We start from the raw sequence: 18,628 nt of genomic DNA on the forward strand, positions 1-18,628 counted from the left end.
GGTTGACATATAAAGTGTAACTAAAGGCACGTAGCCAACGTGGCTTGCTGACTTCTTTTGCTATCCTCAAAGTGGTGTTCTTCCTGTGTAGGTAAAAAGGTAGGAAAGGAGTTGAGAACTTTAGCTGAGGTAAGCAAGTACTGCAAGTACTATAGCAGCTAAAACTGTCTTCAGGATGATGGAGCTTTGTACGCTTTAAGGAGCTTTCTTGGCTCTAGACATAGCATGAAGTCATTGTATCAGCTGAGTCCCTGTGGCAGAGCAGAGGAAGGGGGCGGTGGATGGAGCAGCATTGCATGGGTGCCCTATCTACTCAGAGAGGTAGCAGTGCTGTCTTTGCAAAGGCTGTGTTGGAAGGCCACAGCAGGGACCCTAATGCTGACGTGATACATAGGCTTCCTGTTGTCAGTATCTTCACTGGGCTAAATTTATTCCCAGTGGTGAAATAATGGTATATTCTGATATGAACACAAACTTCCTGGATTTATTTATGCTTCTGTTTGTGGAATTTAACATAACGTGTATGAAGTACACAGTAGTAGCTTAGGGGGAATATTAAGTCACAGCTTGAACCAGTGATTGAGCACCTGGTGGAAAAGCAAGGCCAACCCAGGTGATCGCATGCACCAAACTAATCAGAAGGGGGAGGAGCCAGGGTCCACCCCCTTCCAGACCTCATTTATGGGTTGGCAGGGGGCGCAAGGGTTTTTTTTTTTTTTTTTTTTTTTTTTTTTTTTTTTTTTTTTTTTTTTTTTTTTTTTTTTTTTTTTTTGGAGATTCCTGTGTATCTGAGAACTTCTGAAGGTAAGCAGCTGTTTTGTTTGTTTATTTATTTCTGTGCCTTCTGCTCTTTTGTTAAAGCAGAATGTTATGCTACATAGTTTAAGGCTTTGCAACCGTGCCGTTCTGTTGTGCTTTCAGTCATGTTATGAGTAAAAGGATCTAAGCATAAACAACTTTTCCATACAGTATCTTCTATTTCTGTTTGGTTTTACTTCCTTTTTTGCTGAATAAATAATGGCTGCAAACCTCATAAGTGGATGTTATGACAGCTGGCGTTAACACTGAGATTAACTGCGTTGTTTGACTAGAAACAAAAATCTATCTGTGTTTTTGTTCCAAATACGTGTACCAAACAGCAGAGTTATTTGTTGCTGCACCCTGGCATTATCCTATTGCAGTATGTTTTAGGTACAACACGAAGGGTTAGACTTTTCTCTGTATTAATGTTCTGGATGATCCCTCTCTCTCTTGATATGTTTTCAAAAGATGGATGTTGTGACCTGCTGTAAAAACTCTGCATGTATTAATCCACCCAAACCTCATGGAGGACCAGTCATGGAGATTAGGCCATGAAATTGGGGTCCTAGACTCATAGAATTAAGTTGGAGGGGACTCCAAAACTGCCCTGCAACAAACAGGCAGCTGTGTTAGGGCCAATAGTGTAAACTTCTCAGTATCCAAGTTGATCTGAAGACAAAAAAAAAAAAGAAGCAAACAATGGGAGCCATCTGACTTTTTCCTAGTTTGGCCACCAGAATGACTCAAGGATGTTGGGATCAATGCAGGGCCATCTGGGGTTCTTCTGATTGCTGTTGTGTTCATTTCAAACCAGAGCTGGGGGTGGCAGGTCTGAGAGCCACAATCCCAGAATCATCTGGTGGAAGTTGCTCTGTTGGTAGGTGTTTATAAAAATTATTGCAGTGTTGGAAAATATCAGCCAGTCGCCGTATTTCCTCTTAAACAAAAGACTCGATGTTATTCACACCTTATGGCAGTATTTTTGTTTTTGGATGGTAAATATTCCTCAGGAGTAGGAGTCTGGTACACAGCGAAGCGTAAACTGCAGATCAGCTCCAGTTATTGGCATGTGAGAGGAAGGCTCTTCTGACAGCCGTGTCTGAGAGCCTCTGCAGATCACAGCTTCTTGTGGGGCTGGGCATGGACTGCCAGGTGTGACTGATAGGGATGCTGTGCTGCGGGGTGGTGTGTGATGCTGGCAGCCTTCTGCTGCTGGGCCTCCTCGGGGCCCTAACGAGCTGTGCACCTGCATAAAGACTGAAGTTTGTAAGCGCTGGTGCAAAGGCACAAAATAATAATAGCTGTCAGCTGGCACTGTGGAATTACAAAGCAAAAATGTGGCTGAGCTCTCACAAGCGTAGCTGAGCTGTAGCACTGACCATGTCTGGAAGAGCAGGTGTCTGTGCTAGGTAGGATTGGCTGTGGTTTCTTTTATTTTACATTTTAGAGTAAGGAAACAAATGCAATGAGTAATAATCTTCCCTCCACCTGTCCTCTCTTGATTTGTAAAATTGATTAAAGATTATTTTTTCTGTTTGGAAAAACAGAGTGAATCCACAAATTACTGTTCTTTTCTTGCTCCTGTGGGATTTTCTCTGCCTTGAACAAAACAAGAAAATGAACAGCTACTCTGAAACTGCTCTTCTCCTGTACTCTTATTAAACCTGACTTTTCACTCCTCGTTTGCTTTGGGCAATAGCCTTAGAAAGGCCGTGGTTTTCAGGAAAAAAAAGAGCATTTTTATTTTCTAGTTTGTCTTTCTGCAAAATGCATCTAGTTTTGTTGAACAAGTGTCAGAATACTTACTGTGGGGTATTGGGAAGTGCAATGTGCTACATGCCTTCATAACACTCAGAATGAATCAATGGGCTTCCTTAAGAAACCACTTTCAGCTCCTTCTATTTAATAAAGAAATAATAGATAAATAAAAGATAAAAAAAAAAAGAAAAGAGCATTTAACCCATTTAGCCAACAGCTCTCCTCCTCTTCCATCATCCCTGGAGACACTGACACAGTTGCCAAGTCCCATAAATTTACATGTGATGAATTGTAATGGTTGGACTATTTTTAAAGTTCAGCCTCCAGGAATCATATAAATATGGGATGAGGTTTTTTCTTCCACTAAAGGAGCTTCTATTTCTTTTAACTGTTGGAAAAAAACTTGGTTCTCTATGTAAATATTTTAAAATGAAGAACTACACAGTATATAAAATTCCCTAATTTTGAAGATAACATCTTTCAAAATCCCATGATCTGGGAGAGGGTTGAAAGTTATGATTTTTGAATGTTTGGGCTTAGAAAGATAGAGATGAGCTTCTTGTAAAGGTTTCAGTCTCTTCCATTCTTTGTCCCAGAAATGGGACAATCTGTTTTCACCCCAGTGAGAAAAGAGGTGAAGGAACTGAAATCCCCTGGACATGGAGCTGGGTGGGTCGGTCTGCCCTCTGAGGATGTGAGGTGTACCCTTATTGCTGTGGCAGAGCTGCAGTCTGATTTCAGACAACATAGGATTTGATTTTGTGTCCATGTCATCAAAAAATTGGAAGAGCAAGTACTTTCTTTGGCAGCCTGAATCATTGTGTTCTGACTGGTGTAGGACTGCCTGGTTCTAGTGAGGATTGCAGCATAAAGGGAACAGCATTTCTACCTGTTTTGCCTCTGTAAACACTACAATTTGTGAATGTGCTGGAGAAACCTAAGCCTTGTATTTTATGCAACTAAAACTATGGAGTTCGGCTATAAAAGTCCATGTGACTTTTATATGTGACAGCTCACTACAGCTGTCCCTTTTGGGCTAATTGTTTTGGAAAGACATGTTATTATGTACTGGTTGATGTGTGGCAGGTATGGTGGAAATAAACCCAACTTTTTCTAGCAATTATGTTTTTACTGTTTGCATGCATGTAATGAAGTATCTTCTTCTAGATCAAAAATAGGCAGCATGCTGAAAATCTTAGAATTTCCAGTTGAATTCCTTCTTAAATAGGTGAGAAATGTTGCTTGACAGCAGTAAGGTTTCCTACATAATAGAATTAAATATGCAAACATGAGGATTGTTTTCTTTTGTTGAAGATGCATTTTTTAACCTTGAAATGTTCTTTAGGTGTTAAGCGAAGAGAGAAGGAATCAATTAATGGTTATGATGAGGTCTTGACTTGTTTTTGTGTCTAAAGATGATCTGGATGTCAGCCATCTAAACCCTATCCCTGGCAAAATCACTGCCTGTTATGTTGATCAACCATGAGGCAATGATTATATGGAAACTTCCTTAATGTCTGTGTTCTCTCTCAAAATCACTGTCTAAATATGTTATTTAGAGTTTTGTTTTATTGCTTGACTGCTGAGAAACAGAAACTCACTTCAGTTGAGTTTTATTTACTGTGCGGATGAAGGTTGACCTTAGCAAAGAGCTGTTTATTACTGAGGACAAGGTAACTCTCTAGATGTTCTTGAGGCAGGGAGATTGTTCTATCTTTAACTGCAGATTAAATTCCTTGGAATGGTGAAGCCCAACCTGACAGAAGTGCCATCAAGAATGTACTCCAGGCTGACAGGCTGGGCAGGCTTGCACATCTTCTGCTGGATCATAGCTCCTTCCACAGCAGTGCTTGGGTTTGCCTGAGGTCAGATCTTCAGGGAGATGGGACTTGGTGCTGAAAGATGTGATCTTTTTATATGACCCTGTGAGGTGCTTCCTGGGACAAAAATGGCTTGCTTTTCTCTAAATGTCAACCACTGTTTCCTATGTTAAGTTCAGGGTGGCTAACACCCCACCAGATGTAAGTGTACGCCAGTCAGGTACAAGGAATAAGTTAGTGCTTTTCTTCAACAGAAGCAACCATCTTCTTTCTGAGCTTGTATCTATACACTGTCAGAGCAGAGCTCCTCAGCTCTCATACCTTCTGTCCTGCTCCTGAGAGCAATGGCCTAGAAGGGCCAAATAAAACCTTTCTCCTTTCTCATACTGATGGGACATAGTGGGGTCCTGAGGGCTTGGGGGCCAGTCCAGCAGGAGAGAAACGTCCTGTCAGTGTAAGCTGGAATAACAACACACTGGAAGCTGTTGGGGGGCAGAGGGGAGCAAAGATAAAGTGAGAAACAAAACAAAGCCCTGGTGAAGTTGTAACAGCTCAGTTGCCAGAGCTTTGCAGTTTTCAAAGATGATGTTTCAGAGGAGGACTCCTCCATCATAGTCCATCAAACTGCCAATGTCATTGATTTACTAATGTATTTAAATTACTCTTTAGAAACCAATGAGAGTCAGTTGCACATTTCTGCTGGCTTGCCTGAAGCAGCACTCGGATCAGCTGTGGGCTGGCCGGGTGCCATTCTAATTTACAGAAACTTTTCTGGTTACCTTTGCAGAGGAACTGTTCCTTCAGCAAACCAAAGTTTCTTCAAATCCAATCGATATTTCCTCTCAGAGTGTACTCCTGCTGATTAATTGCTGTTCCTTATTTTGTAGTCAGTAAGGCACTGATGAGTTTTTTTTCCTCCTTCCTACATCATCTGTGCATGATAAATACATCTGTCTCTCTCCTGCCTTGGGTTTTCTCTGAATTGCACATTGCAGATTCATGGGGCTTTTCTGGGAAGAGAAAGATCGAGAATTTAGTTGTGCTTCAGGTTTTGAATAAGAAGTGAGGTTGTGCACTTATGAAAAAGTCCCCAGAGGGTTCTTAGGCCATTGGATGTCACCCTTCCCAACCACAGATGTGGCTGATGAAGCATTTTTTTGCTGGTACAGGCAAGTGAGGAGCTAATGTGAAACTCTTGGATAAATCTGAAGATTCATTTTTCATAAATGTGCAATAAATCATCTGGGATGATTACTTGAATGCTAATGAGCGATATGCTTTTATATGCATGGCACAAAATAGAAGGAGTAGACTTCTTTCCAGAGTTAATAGAACTTTCTGCCATAGATCCATGGATTACCCCACAGTGGATTTGCACTGTACCCACCCCGTCATCCCAACCTGCTCTAGGCAGCTGTTTGGCTGGGAGTAAATGTGTAATGGGGATCATTGAACAGAACACTTTTAAAAAAGATTAGTTTTTTGGATGCTATTTGTGTGGAGCAGAGCTGCTTGAGGTGCTGCATGCAGTGGGGGATGCAGAGGGGCCAGAGCAGAGCGCTGCCATGTGTGCTGGCTCCACTGTGGTTTCCTGGCCCCTCTTCAATGCACTCAACAAAACCACAGTCATTCCTTTAATAAACAGCTTCTACAGGAACACAGTGATACTATATTAAGGACTTCCATTGCTAAATTCATCCCTTACAATCCTCATTAGGCAGTTGGAGATGCATGTAGACTTTGAGGAAGCACTCACCTGCATGCTTAGTTACAAGCAGGTACTGAAGTCAAACTGATTTCAGTAGCATTTGTATACATACATCCCTTGGGTCAAACGTTTTCTGATTGGAGGTGGGTTCATCCTTTAGAGATTGAACTTGTTGCCGATGCTTTCTACTTCTGATCAATGACGCATGAATTAAATGTCATTGACATTGGTTGTGCTTACTGAAATATCTGCAACTCACTTGTATTGTTTTCCAATCAAAGAAATTAGATTCAGTTCATTCTCAACTGACAAGTTCACGTTAGCTTCTCTGCTAAATTGAAACAACATGAGAAGGCTCTGGGTGACTGCTGTAAATAGCTTACAGCTGGAGCGGAATGTACTGAGTGCTGCTAAATATAAGGAAATGATAATAAAGCTGATATTGGTCCATAAAACAAGAGCCCTCATACAAATGATTCTAACAGGTATTTGTGAGAAGCTGTTGAAAACATGGGGGAAATGTTTTGTTTAGTTTTTTTTTTTAAAACACTTTTCTATTAATTCAGCACAAGGGGTGTGTGAAGCTAAGCTTGACTAATGACTTGTTTATGTTTATTCTTAGTCAAAACTCATTTGTTTATAGATATGTTTATAGAGACAAAACTCTTAACAACAGATCTCATGAGCATTTGCTTTATTCTGCCTTTTTTATACCCATTGATCTTCCAGGACTTAATGACTTTACCCTCACAACCTCATGGGAGCAATGAGAGAACAAAACATTGTCCTTTTGGACAGGGGTAACATCAACCTTGTTTTTACTGAAAGCTGGTATTGTCCTTTGCTGCTAATAGCCCACCGTCAGACCGGAGTTCATAGGAGCAGCGGTTCATAAGTCAAACCTCACCTTCCCATGCGAGTACTGACGTGTGTGTGTGCAGCTGCCTGCAGGCGTGTGTGGAGCTCTTACTTATGGAAATGTATGTGCACACCCACACGCTTTTGCAGCTTCGCATGGATTGGGAGTTTTTCCACAAAGTGTCATCCTTGTGGGGACTGTTTATTTACCAGCTATGTTCGTGTTGTCCAACCTGCTGAGGAAGACGGAGCGTGGCAATAATCCAGCGGGTTCTGATGTCTCTGCCTGGCACAAAGGGGGAAAACTTGTTTGCAGAAAGACCTTAATATTCTGTCCTGACAACTGAATGCGTTCTGCAGGCTGTGTCTCTGCTTGGGAAATGGATTCTGAAGCTGAGAATTCAAAAACATGGGTAGCGTGTACCGCTTGGTGTTTTGTATGATGGGATTATTCAAACTCTGTGTTTAATAACAATATGCAAAATAGCATCTGGTGTGCGTCACCGAAGTCAGCTCGAGTAGAAAACGCCGATAAACATTTGCTGTAGACTGAAAGCGGCATAAATCTTGTCTGCTGTCCATGATAATGATGATAAAATGGTTTGATCAGGCAAAAAGCTCCAGGCATCATCAAATGGAAGCAATGGGCAAGCCCAGAGTTGTGAGGGAGATGGATATCCTTCAAATGCTGAAATTTCTGTCATCTCTTGCAACAGAGGAGCCACATGTGAGGCCTTACGAAGTGGTCCAAGGTTTGAAAAAGATTCCAGCTGGGTCTGACTGTTCTCAGCTGGGAACTCTGCTGCTTGATGGCTGACCACTGAGGGGATGCTGGATGCTGCTGTGTCGCACTGCTTGCAGAGGGGAAACTGAAAGCGTTGCTGTATTCTCCCAATGGGAGAAATAGAGCGATCATTTTGGCCTTCTCTGCAGTGATTAAATTACACAGAGGCCACTGTACACTAAGTGTGTCCCTATAAGCAAATGCTTTCGTGTACCTAAGCATACATCCACTTAAAGGCAGAGTGCTTCAATATGTCAAAGCTGTAGACGCCAGAGATGCACCTGCAGTGATCCAACAGTGAGTGTGGGGTGGGTGCCCACTGCACAGAGCTGTGCCAATAGCTGGAGCTGGTGTTGGGTAACAACTTTCTCCAGCTGTTTTCTAACTCTTGTTTGTTTACTTGTGTCCTCTGTTTTGAGTTCTGTAAGCAATGCCTGGGGCTGCTTGGGCTTCTTAAGTAAAAATAACTTTCACTTGAAGAATAAACACCAGGAGCGGTAACTTTCATTTCGGCTTGTGCAAGTCTCCTTTCCCCAGTGCTTTCCTGCAGTTACAAAAGGATCTCAGCCCAGGAAGAAGCTGGTAAAGCTTCAGATTCAAAACTGCTGAGATGTGTGCTCTGGCACAGTAGTGAACTTATTTCTTCTTTAAAACGTGTGCTTTTCTATCAAGAACAGAAACACTATTTTGAAGCAGTGGAACAAGTTGAAGGCAGAAGGATCTTGATGCGAACTGTGAGCTCAGACTGATCCCTTTAAATGATCGTGTTACAAAGGACCTATAATTATTTTTCCAAGTATTTGCTCCCCAGCCAGGCATGTGGCATGAAGTCCCATGTGAAAATTTGCAGGTAGTAATAAGACTTCTGTTGTCTTAGAGGCTGTGTCCCTTATGTTTCAGGGGGCTCTGAGATGGGCAGGCAACTGAACTGTTTTATTGCTTACCTCAGTGTCTGTGGGGATCCTGCCCTCCGCTGGCTGTGTGTCTCCAGAGACACCCCCTTGCCCCATCCTATGCAAAGGGTATTAAGGCTCTGCTCTTAGAACTGCAGTGCTTGTTAGTGGGTTAAATACTGTGTGTTCTAGTTTTCTACAGGTTCTTTGATTAAAAGCCTGGTTTTGTATCTTTGCTTTTCCTTTTATCTGTGAGATTTTGTGCAGTCGCTTGTTCCAGCTCTGTGTGTGCACAGACCATCTGGCACTGCTTGCCTGCCCAGCAATGCACAGTGCTTTCAAGGGGAAGAATTATTAATCACAATCTGGATGGTGAGGGGGTTAGAGATGAAACTCATCTCAGCCCCAGAGCTGGCAGTTCTGCAGGTAGAAGGTCTCTGTGATGCTGCGGGGTGTGTGTGAGGAGAGGAGGGCAGTGGTGAAGGAGGACACCGAGGTGTGGGAAGCCCTTGGAGCTCATCCTCACCCCTTGCAGTGCTTCTCACTTGCAGAGCCTGGTGGGATGTGGGCCGCAGGCCCCAGCACTGCTGGGCTTCAGGCAGTTGTCCCTGGAACAAGATGCATTTCCCTGGGATTTGCTCCATAGGGCAGGGTTTGCCCAGTACAGATCATCAAGTTTAAAAGAAACTTTTTGTTTGGAAACTGTAACGCTTTATCATTCCTTCAGTAATCATAGCTTTGTAAAAACTGAGGTGATTATTTAAAGAATGTTTTAGGAAGGATTCTTTTATCGTAAGTATGAGTCAGACATGAGACTTGCTCAGTCCTAAAAGGAACCTGAAAATAAATGCCTCATAGTAGCTTCTACTTACTGCTGCTTTTAAATTCACAATACCAGATATCCGTGCACTTCATGTCTGTGTCTGTTTTCCTGTCAAGAGGTTTTTTCCCTGTGGTACATGAAGTGGTACACCAGTTGTTGAAGGTGCTTCAGGTGTGTGCTGCCTCAGTGTGAGGCTCAGAGGAGTGTGCTATGCCCTGGAGCAGCTCCTCTGCGATGCACATCTGGTGCCTCTCCTCCAATATCCCATTCTTCACAGTATCAGAGTCTTGTGCGAGTTGGAAGGGACCTTAGAGATCATCGAGTCCAACCCCCGGGATTCGAGCCTCTTCTACCACTTGTGCCACAGGGGGGATTCGAACCTGGGCCTCCAGAGTTGCAAAGTGGTGTCCTTAACCACAGAGAAATCAGGAAAGAGAGAGAGAAGGTTCACTTGGTGAAGTAGATTTATTTAATTTTAAAAGAAATACGATCTATCATCTTCCATTATCTCATGATCTTGTTTCCTCTGCCTGGCTTCTCTTCCCCCTCCTTTTATCTCCTGAAGAATCTCAGTGACGGTGTGCTTCAAAGTGCCACGGGGTTTTGAGCAGGTCTTTGCATGTGGCAAGCGGTGACATTTTGAGAACATCCTTCTGTCATAGGTCAGCACATCCAGGTTGCTTCATGTGGCAGCATCTGATGTAGCTGGTAGCAGTAGCTGAACAGTGACCTGAGAAATTGCCCTCGCCTTGCTATTAATATGGATGAAGTTGGTAGATACTGAGAAGTGCTTCCTAGGAACTGTATTTTATGTTGCTGAGTGGGCAGCAATCCTGGTTTGTCTAATCAAACATTACTCTATTATGATGAATTATATAGAATTCATTCATCCTCTTGGGTTTCCTTCTTGGGCTCTCATTTTACAGAGGAATGCTGTTGTTACATTAATGAATGTGTTGCAGTCATTTGTCCCCCTGTGCAGCGGGGCAGTGGTTTGGTCCTCATCTCACAGCAGCCTCAGTCCTCTTGTAGCCGTGTATTCACTGCTGTCTGCCTCCTGCTGGGCTCTGCTGAGGGCCCAATGGCTGAGGATGGGAAGCCTAGCTGTTTCCCAATCCCTGCTGAGGAGGAGGGAATAAAGAGCAGACTGGAAATCGTTTAACTTTATATTCTTCTTGCAAGCTGAGGTATTTTTTGCTTTGTTTTTTCTTTAACCATAATCTCTGGAGACTTGTTAAGCTCTGAGATGGTTAGAAAAGGGCAACCCAAAGGCTCTAGGGTAGTGAATGACCCAGGCAGCCCTGAAACGCTTCAGTGTGAAGTACAACAGAAGGGGAAAACCTATTGGGTTTTTGTGTTTTCAGACACTGTAAGGTGAATAATTTCTAGATTTCCAGGTATCTTTCTTGGATCTCACAATTACACATGTGCACAGAGACTGATTATATTGACATTTCCATGGCAACCCATTGTAGCGTTTCAGATATTGGCCTGGAGGTCACAAATTGCCAAAGCAGAATATTTTTGGAACACTGCTGAAACCTATCAGTGTACTGCAAAACTGAAGGATGACAGCACAGCAACAGAATGCAGGTGAGAAAACAGGATAAAGTCTGTGCTGAAATTGAAGGAAATTGTATAAGCCCCTAAGGGTTAATTTTGGTGTTTGTTTGTGGCTGTGTGATGCAGGTAGGATGGTTGTAAAAATGTTGTAGTAACTCCTATTTCTCTCTCCTTAGAGATGCTGATGGAATTTAAGAGGATGGTAATGGTGGTGGGATGTGTGGAAGGGTGCACTGACTGTACCCACAGAGCCTTTGGTTTGGTTCATAGCAACCAACTGATGCTGTTCCATTTGGGACCCTCTTATTAGACTGCCTGAAAAGGGAATAGATGGTATTTGGTGCTGCTTAAATACTGCTGGAAAGGACTGGCAAAGGGCAGAGTTCCTTGAAAGAAAACCAGGGCATCTGAACCTTGAAGGTTTGCAGTGGGTAAGATTGATTTTGCTGATAGGATTTACCATCCTCACAGGTCTCACTCAGGTCAGATGACTGGACAGCCTGATGGTCTCTGGAGGGATGGTTGGGCACTTCCAAGATTCTCTGGGAGGAAGAATCCCTGAGCTAAAAGGCCACATTTCTTATGATTATTATTTTTAAAGGGGAGCTCAGCACTTTTGCAGTGTGAGGTGGAACTGTGTTCCCAAATAAATCAGTGTCTCTTTCAAACTCAATATAAGCAGTGCTCGTTATTTGATAGCTAACTCTTCCAGACCTTATATCAGTGTATTTTCTGGGAGCTGCCTTCATAATAAAATAATAGTCGCTCAGTGTGTAGCATTCAGCTGCATCATACACTAGAGCTCAATCATACTGATTTTTTTCTTTAATGGCGAGTTTTGCAGTGAGTTCAGTGAGAGCTGACCCAGTGCAGTGCAATGGGAAACACGGTAACTAAATATTGAGGAATGGCAAAATGCCTTTGTCTGCTTGAGTCTGTACCTATGATGTTTCATAACTTACTTTGAGATTCATTAGCACACAGCAGAACTGATGTACAACCTGAAGCTGCATCAATAATTGAGCATCAAACAGAGGACCTGGCTGTGTGTGTTCACAGCGAAACCGCTGCACACTGCTCATCTTTTGGAGACCGCTTTTGTGTCTGTTGGGAGGCAGACAAATCATTCATGGCTTACAGAAAACTTATTGGAGCCCACTGGTAAACACTGTTGCTTTCCTTAGTTTTACCACTCTATTCCATATACATCATGTGCCTTCATATGACTATAAGGTCTGCGGAACAGCATAACAGATGTGCTTTCATCACGTAGCTCATGGCTTGTGGCTGTCAAATGCCCTCATGTCACATGTTTAGCATGCAGCCTTGTTCTGCCTTGCACTGTGGACACCATTAGTTGTTTCTTTTCCCTTTGTTAGTATTCCTCATCTCAAGAAACTCAAATAGTTTTAAGAAGTTTGACCAGTTTGTCATTCATGGATCTGATAGAAGTTTCCTGATCGTTAGTGTTGCAGTCAATTGTAACAGTACAAGTTACAGCCATCCTTGGGTTTTCAGTGCTTGCTATTCCTTTTTCCTTTAAATGAGTGCAGCCTTTCTTCTCATCACCTGTGCAGGCATGCCTTCCTCCAGTCTTTGGTATGGATGCAGTTGGAGCTGGGATGTCAGTTTGTTAAGCTTTATCAGTGATAATCATGCTTCCATTCCTTCCTGATGCTTTCTAATTGAATTATTTTCTAAGTTTCCCGTGTCCAGCCCTATTTTGAGAGATGAACTTTGATGTCCTTGATCTCATTATTCCGTTCATATTGTTTTAATCCAATTTGCAGGACATACACAGTGCCTTCCTTTCCCACAGTGCTTTCCAAAAATCACTGCTGTGTGTTCAAGTAGCAGTACTTACTTCTCATCTCTTTTGTTAACATTCTGTGCTTCCAGTTTCTTTTCTTTACTTTATCCAGCTGACCTCTTTTTAACAACCAAGACTTGGTTTTACATCTCCAAGGGATGTCTTGGGGACTTCCATCTTGTCACAGTCTTTGGGGTTTCATCCATAGTTCTTATTTGACCAGTCACAGCTCCTCAGTCCTGTGACCGCTGTGTACCAAGTAGCTGTGCTTCATGAGGCCTTTGCTGCTCTCATTTTTCCTCCAATGTATAATCATTTTACAGCAAAACTGCCGTGAGAGTGTTAATGTTTTGTTAACAGGTCTGAGTAGTTCACATCCATGGGCCAATTTGCATTGAAACACAAAAAGAAAAGGCAGTTCTTGCTTCACCAACCCTAAAGTCCATGAAACCCAAGCAAAGAACCTGAGAGTTCTTACTGCTGAAAAGAAACATGCTTACTTGTGTGCCCGTGCCCAAAGCACTGATTGCTCTCCCTGTTCTTTCAGGAATCATTTCCATGCATAAATACCTTTCTCACTTCCGTTGTAACAAATGTAAAATGTTCAGGTTCTGGAGATCCCCAGCAGACAGCAGTGTTGTCGGTGTCTATGGATAGGATTTCAGCACTCTGGATCTCATGGACTCTGAGAGTAGAACCAACAAGGCACTTGCATGCTTGGGAGCTCCCAGGCTGACCTCTGCATGCCCATAGCCACTGTCCTCTCTTCCTTCTCCCCCTCACTGTTGCCTTAACAACAAAGTCAGGTGAAGCCTTAATTTCATTTCACTTTTTATTCTTTGAAACCATGAAGAGATTAACAGAATGTTTCTGAAATCTGCCCAAGGAGTGAATTTACTCCCTTTGGAAGTGCTGAGCTGGGAGTGCCATGCAAAACCACACCAGGATCTGCTCTTCCTTGACAGAGCAGAAGCAAGACACATGACTGTTGCAGGTACTTTCATTGCTAGGTGCTTTACGAAGCCTTTGCCAAGAGAATATTCCTGCTTAGTATGGGAATGCATGGCGCCCTGTCCTTGGGGCTGTTGTGCTCCATTGGCTCCTATGGGCTGGGTGGTGATGAAGCCCAGCCCACCTCTGAGCTGAGGAAAAGCAGCTCCAGGGTTCAAAGCATGCTGATTTCCTGCTGGGGGGGGTTGACGGGGCAGGGTTGGGATGCAGGAAGCAGAGAGAGGCAGCAAGGAAGGAGTGCCATTTAGTGTCTGCTTGTAGAGAGATCTGCATGTGTGCAATATGTTTTGCCTTCTGCTGGCAGTCCTGGTGTGAAAAGCAGCATAGCTTAATTAAGCAGTGTCAAAAAACTCGATTCTTCCAATCTGCCTTCCAATCTGAAGTGTTGTTCTTTGCTGATTTAGCTATATCTTGTAAGAGGTCCATATCTTTATGGCAAAATGATCAAGTTTCATGAAGATTTTCAGTATCATCTGGGTTTTTATGCATTTTAATGGGACTAGGACTAATCTAGCTGTGGGAGTCATTCTGTCTGGAATTTTCCAAACAAGGATCTCTGTGTGATTAGACTGGAGGGACTCTGCAGCATCCAGGCTGTGTGGGCCATTATGTGCAGGGTGTGTGGAACTCCTTGTATTGCAGCACTCACCTGCCCTTGCACTGCAAACTCATCTTCTTACTGAGTATGCTCAGGAAAGCCTATGGTGTGCTCTGCACATGTGAGACAGCACTGAAGGATATTTCAGATTTACTGGGTGTTTACTGTGCATGGCATCTGCAGACTTGCTTGTTCCTGTACATGGCAGCTGCTGTGTATTTATTCTGCTCATCAAGCTGACTACCTTATGACCAGTGCTCTTCCACTAAGGACTGGTCCAAAACACCAGTGGGATGCTGAGACCTCTGGCCATCTAGAAATGCAAAACAAGCAACTAGTATTATCGAATTCCACCTGGATGAAACTGGAAGACAAAGAACAGAAGCAGGAGGAAGCCTGATTGAACAAGAACTGCCAAACCCATGGTCTCAAGGATGTACTGTTCTCAAGAGCTTTGTTAGGACTGTGTTTGATGGGAGTTTGATAGGTTTCAGTGTTTTTTGGATTGTGTTTTGAACAAGATAAATCTTTCTGTTCTAAACTTAAAAACGAAGAATACAAAAGGAACTTTTTATTGGGTGTCGAGTTTTCCCTCAGTAGAGCTGTCTTCTCCTGAAACGTGAAAGATCCTTCCCAAATGCAAAAGTTATGCAAACATGACTGAATGTAGACATGTGACTGGAAAAAACAGCTTTTTTTATTTTTTGCTAGTTTTGCAGGAGACCACCCACAAAAGTATGTCTTCTTGGCTGCTTCTGCTTTTATTTTTATTTATCTTTTCATCTGGGAAAGTACAATACATTCTGGCTGAAGTCAGAGCCTTTCTGACTTTGCAACTATTCTTAGCAGAGCAGGAGTGGAAGGTAGTTTGAATCTTCCAAACCAAATGATCCATAGTTAACTGAAGGAAGAAAACAACAATTGAAGATATGATGTTGAAAAGCTGGGTGTAAATGCTTTGTGGTGGAGGTGCTGAGTTCCAGGTCAGGCAAACATGCATACTGGCCTTGCTCTCTATGTGAGCACAGAGGAGCCTTCAGTCAGACGGTTTGGGTGAAAGCACTTTCCTTGCTATGAGCTGGTTTTGGCTGAACTTGAGACAGCGGTTCACAGAATCAAAAGTCCAGTTTTGATTTAGTGTGATGGTTGGTATTCCCAAGTTTTACTCATCTTGAGAGCCTGCTTCTTTTCATTCTGCAAATTCACTCTTTTTGACCAAATAGGCAGGAACTGTACTTAATTCCTGCGTAACCAAGAGAAACCCAGGATTCCCTGTAGAGGAACGCTTTGCAATGGTTACAAATGATTCCTCTTTACTCTCTGCCCTGTGTTGCGCTGTGTACTGTCTGAACTATGATTTCTTCTGTAAGCAAAACCTTACAAATGTGGTTAGAATGTGAGATGTTTATTGTCTCTTACAGTTCAGAAGCCAAATCCTCAGATCTCTGAGGTCATTGGTTAACACTGATAGTATCATTTATCTACTATGGAAATAATCTCTCGTGTCCTTGAGTGTACCCCACGTACCACCAGTTCCCATTTTACATTGATCAGACTTACATAAAAATTCCAGAGAAAGAAATTCAGCAGTTTGCACTCGGAGCCTACATTGTAGCCTAAATGATCTCACTGCTTAAAAATGTTTTCTTGGGTCTAGGTTTAATAATTTTTCACAATCTATCCTTTGTAGCCCTCCTCCACTTTCTTCTTTTAAAAAAATTCCTTCCCTTCCATGTGCCAATGTTTTCTAGACACATACGCTGTTATCAGATTGTCTTAGCCATCCTTCAATCAAGATGTACTTTTTTGTTCCCGTGGATGATTATTTTTTCCTTCGTCTTCATCTTTATGTAAATACAAAAATCGTACTAATGTAACCTCCTGCAGTTAAAATGATGCAACTTCACTTGTGTGGTTGTGTAACTTAGTTCTATGGGAAGACAAAATCTGTTTAGGAGAAGGCTCCTTTATCCCCATACCCATGCTATTGCCCATACTGATAACCATCATCCAGAAGGTAATTGATCTGGGGCAAGACACCAGCTGCACGGCTTGTAGTGAACAAACAAGAAGATTTCCACACCCTCAAAAAAAGGAAAACCAAACAAATGGGTAGGCAGCTTAGCAACATAGCGATCAGCTGAGTAAATGTGTCCTTGAGTGGAGTTCATGTTCTGTGGTTTGGTGGTGCTTGGAAGGAGGAATGGCTCTTATTCATACATCCATATTCCCAAACAACTCTCAGTGATTAAAAAATCCTGCCTGAACAAGGGTTTTTGTTTTTATCAGACTGAGTTGGAACAAAGTAATATTCAAATGTAGGTTATGCAGGTAATCCTGAGGTGCTGTCCTTAGGCTTGGTGTAGTTCTTCCTTTCACTAAAAGGACAATTCTGCAGAAGTGTTGTGCCTGTTTGTTTTTGGAGTGTCATCATATCCTGATTCTGAATTAAAAAGCTTTTTAAATACAGTCAAAAGTAATTGCAAATAAGACTTCAATAATGCAGGTGTTGAATTCCAAGTTCTGTGTCACACAGAGGATATTTAAGAGTTCCTGGGTCAGTAACTTCTCTTAACTGTACTGGTGATGGTCCAAATCTCTCCAAAGCAGTTGGTTTCCTTGAGATCATGCTGAATGTCTACTAGCACAACTGAGAGCTGACTCTTGTCCCACCTCTTTATTTAACATGTGCAAGCTATGCTCCAAAAACGGGGAGCATGTTGTTCTCTGCAAAGGAGAAAATAGATCATTGAATGTCTGTGCTGCGGTATGTACTAACCAAAACATAGAAATGGGTGCCAGAAAATTCCTAGCAATATATCCAACCTATTTCTTTAAACGGATTGCTCAGCAGTTCCCCACAGTCTTTGCCAGTTAAATCATGAATGTCAGCAGGAACTGGTGGGAACTTAACTCAATAAAAATGTAACTCTGCTGCTTAAGGTAATGAAAAATCCAGAAGTGAGTGACACTTGTTAACATCCACACGTGTTCTCCCTCATCCAGCACTGTGATGTTGCAGCAGTTTGACAATGGGGAATAAGACTGAGTGTATCTGAGGTCTGAAGCGTGAGTGTGATTCATCCAAATGCTTTGGGAATCTACATTTTGCTTAAATCATTTCGAAGTTCAAAATTGGCCGTCAAAAGTGCTCTGTGCTTCTATCCAACAGGTATTACAGAATTTAGGACAATCAAACGTGAACAAAACCATGGCTCCTGCAAACTTTAATTTTCCTGGGGGTGGTCCCATTTGGTAGACTGGTATGCATTGTTTTTAGAACGGGAAAACTATGTCTCATGAATCTTGCTAAACTGTTCCCTCATTTGTTGGTAGTGAAGTGGTGGCTCTTGACAAAACAGAAGTGTGCCCAGGAACAGGGGAAATGCCCAACAAAGCTGGGAAGCAAACAGAAGGCAGGGAGATGATGCTCACTCTTGGGGCCAAGGGAGTAAGAGCAGACAGTAATGAAAGAATTGTGGGTGCTGTACTCCACATTGCCAAAATTGTTTATTTGCTTCTTTCTCTGTTTTGTTGTTAGTAATGCCAGATGTTCTTGAGGTTGGTGTGTGGTCACTGTGCACAAAAGATCCAGGTTTGCATCTCAACAGCAATTCTGCTGTTCTCAGCCATTGCCAGAACAGATTTGCAGGGTCTTCAGAAAGAGAAAACAGAAATACGCTTCTAATGACAGGAAATATTGAAGAATGATTCTAAGTAATAAATCCCTTCATGTTTCCAAAAATGGCCCAGTAGAAATCTTGGTGCTCAGTGCTAATCATCTATTAAGTTTGATATGTTTTGATGTAAGTACCTTCTGTTCCTCTTGGACTACTCAATAAGTTGGCTCTATTGCACTGATTTTGAGAACCAGCTGTCCATTTGTTTGGTGTCTCTGGCCTCAAGTTGATTCATCTGAGGTTACTTTATAAATAATAATAGTTATCAATAAGAAAAATAGAAATACGAATGTTGATAAACAGTTCTACATCTGCATTTTCTCCCTGTTAACCATGTGCACCGGGAAGTTCCTGCCCCAGGGCAGCCATTCTGGCCATGACAGTCTCAGGGGTGCTGACTTGACAGCTGCCCTCTGTGTAATGCTGGAGAGACCTACCCCTATCCCTCAAATCAGGGTTTCATGCTCCATGTTTGAAGCTGAGTGTGAAATTTTAATTTGTGCTTGTCAGTCTGAAGTAAG

The 18,628-nt window shown here is 42.5% G+C and overlaps 1 protein-coding gene across 1 annotated transcript in view; it reads left to right on the forward strand.

Annotated features, from left to right (window-relative positions):
• The window catches only part of ADAMTS2 (ADAM metallopeptidase with thrombospondin type 1 motif 2), a 172,254-nt gene that overhangs the window by 61,218 nt on the left and 92,408 nt on the right, over positions 1-18,628 (forward strand). The gene's annotated exons all lie outside the window — the stretch shown is intronic.

This window comes from Coturnix japonica, unplaced genomic scaffold (assembly GCF_054131305.1).
Source record: "Coturnix japonica strain WE unplaced genomic scaffold, WE-NBRP24 Scf048, whole genome shotgun sequence".
NCBI classification, from domain to species: Eukaryota; Metazoa; Chordata; class Aves; order Galliformes; family Phasianidae; genus Coturnix; species Coturnix japonica.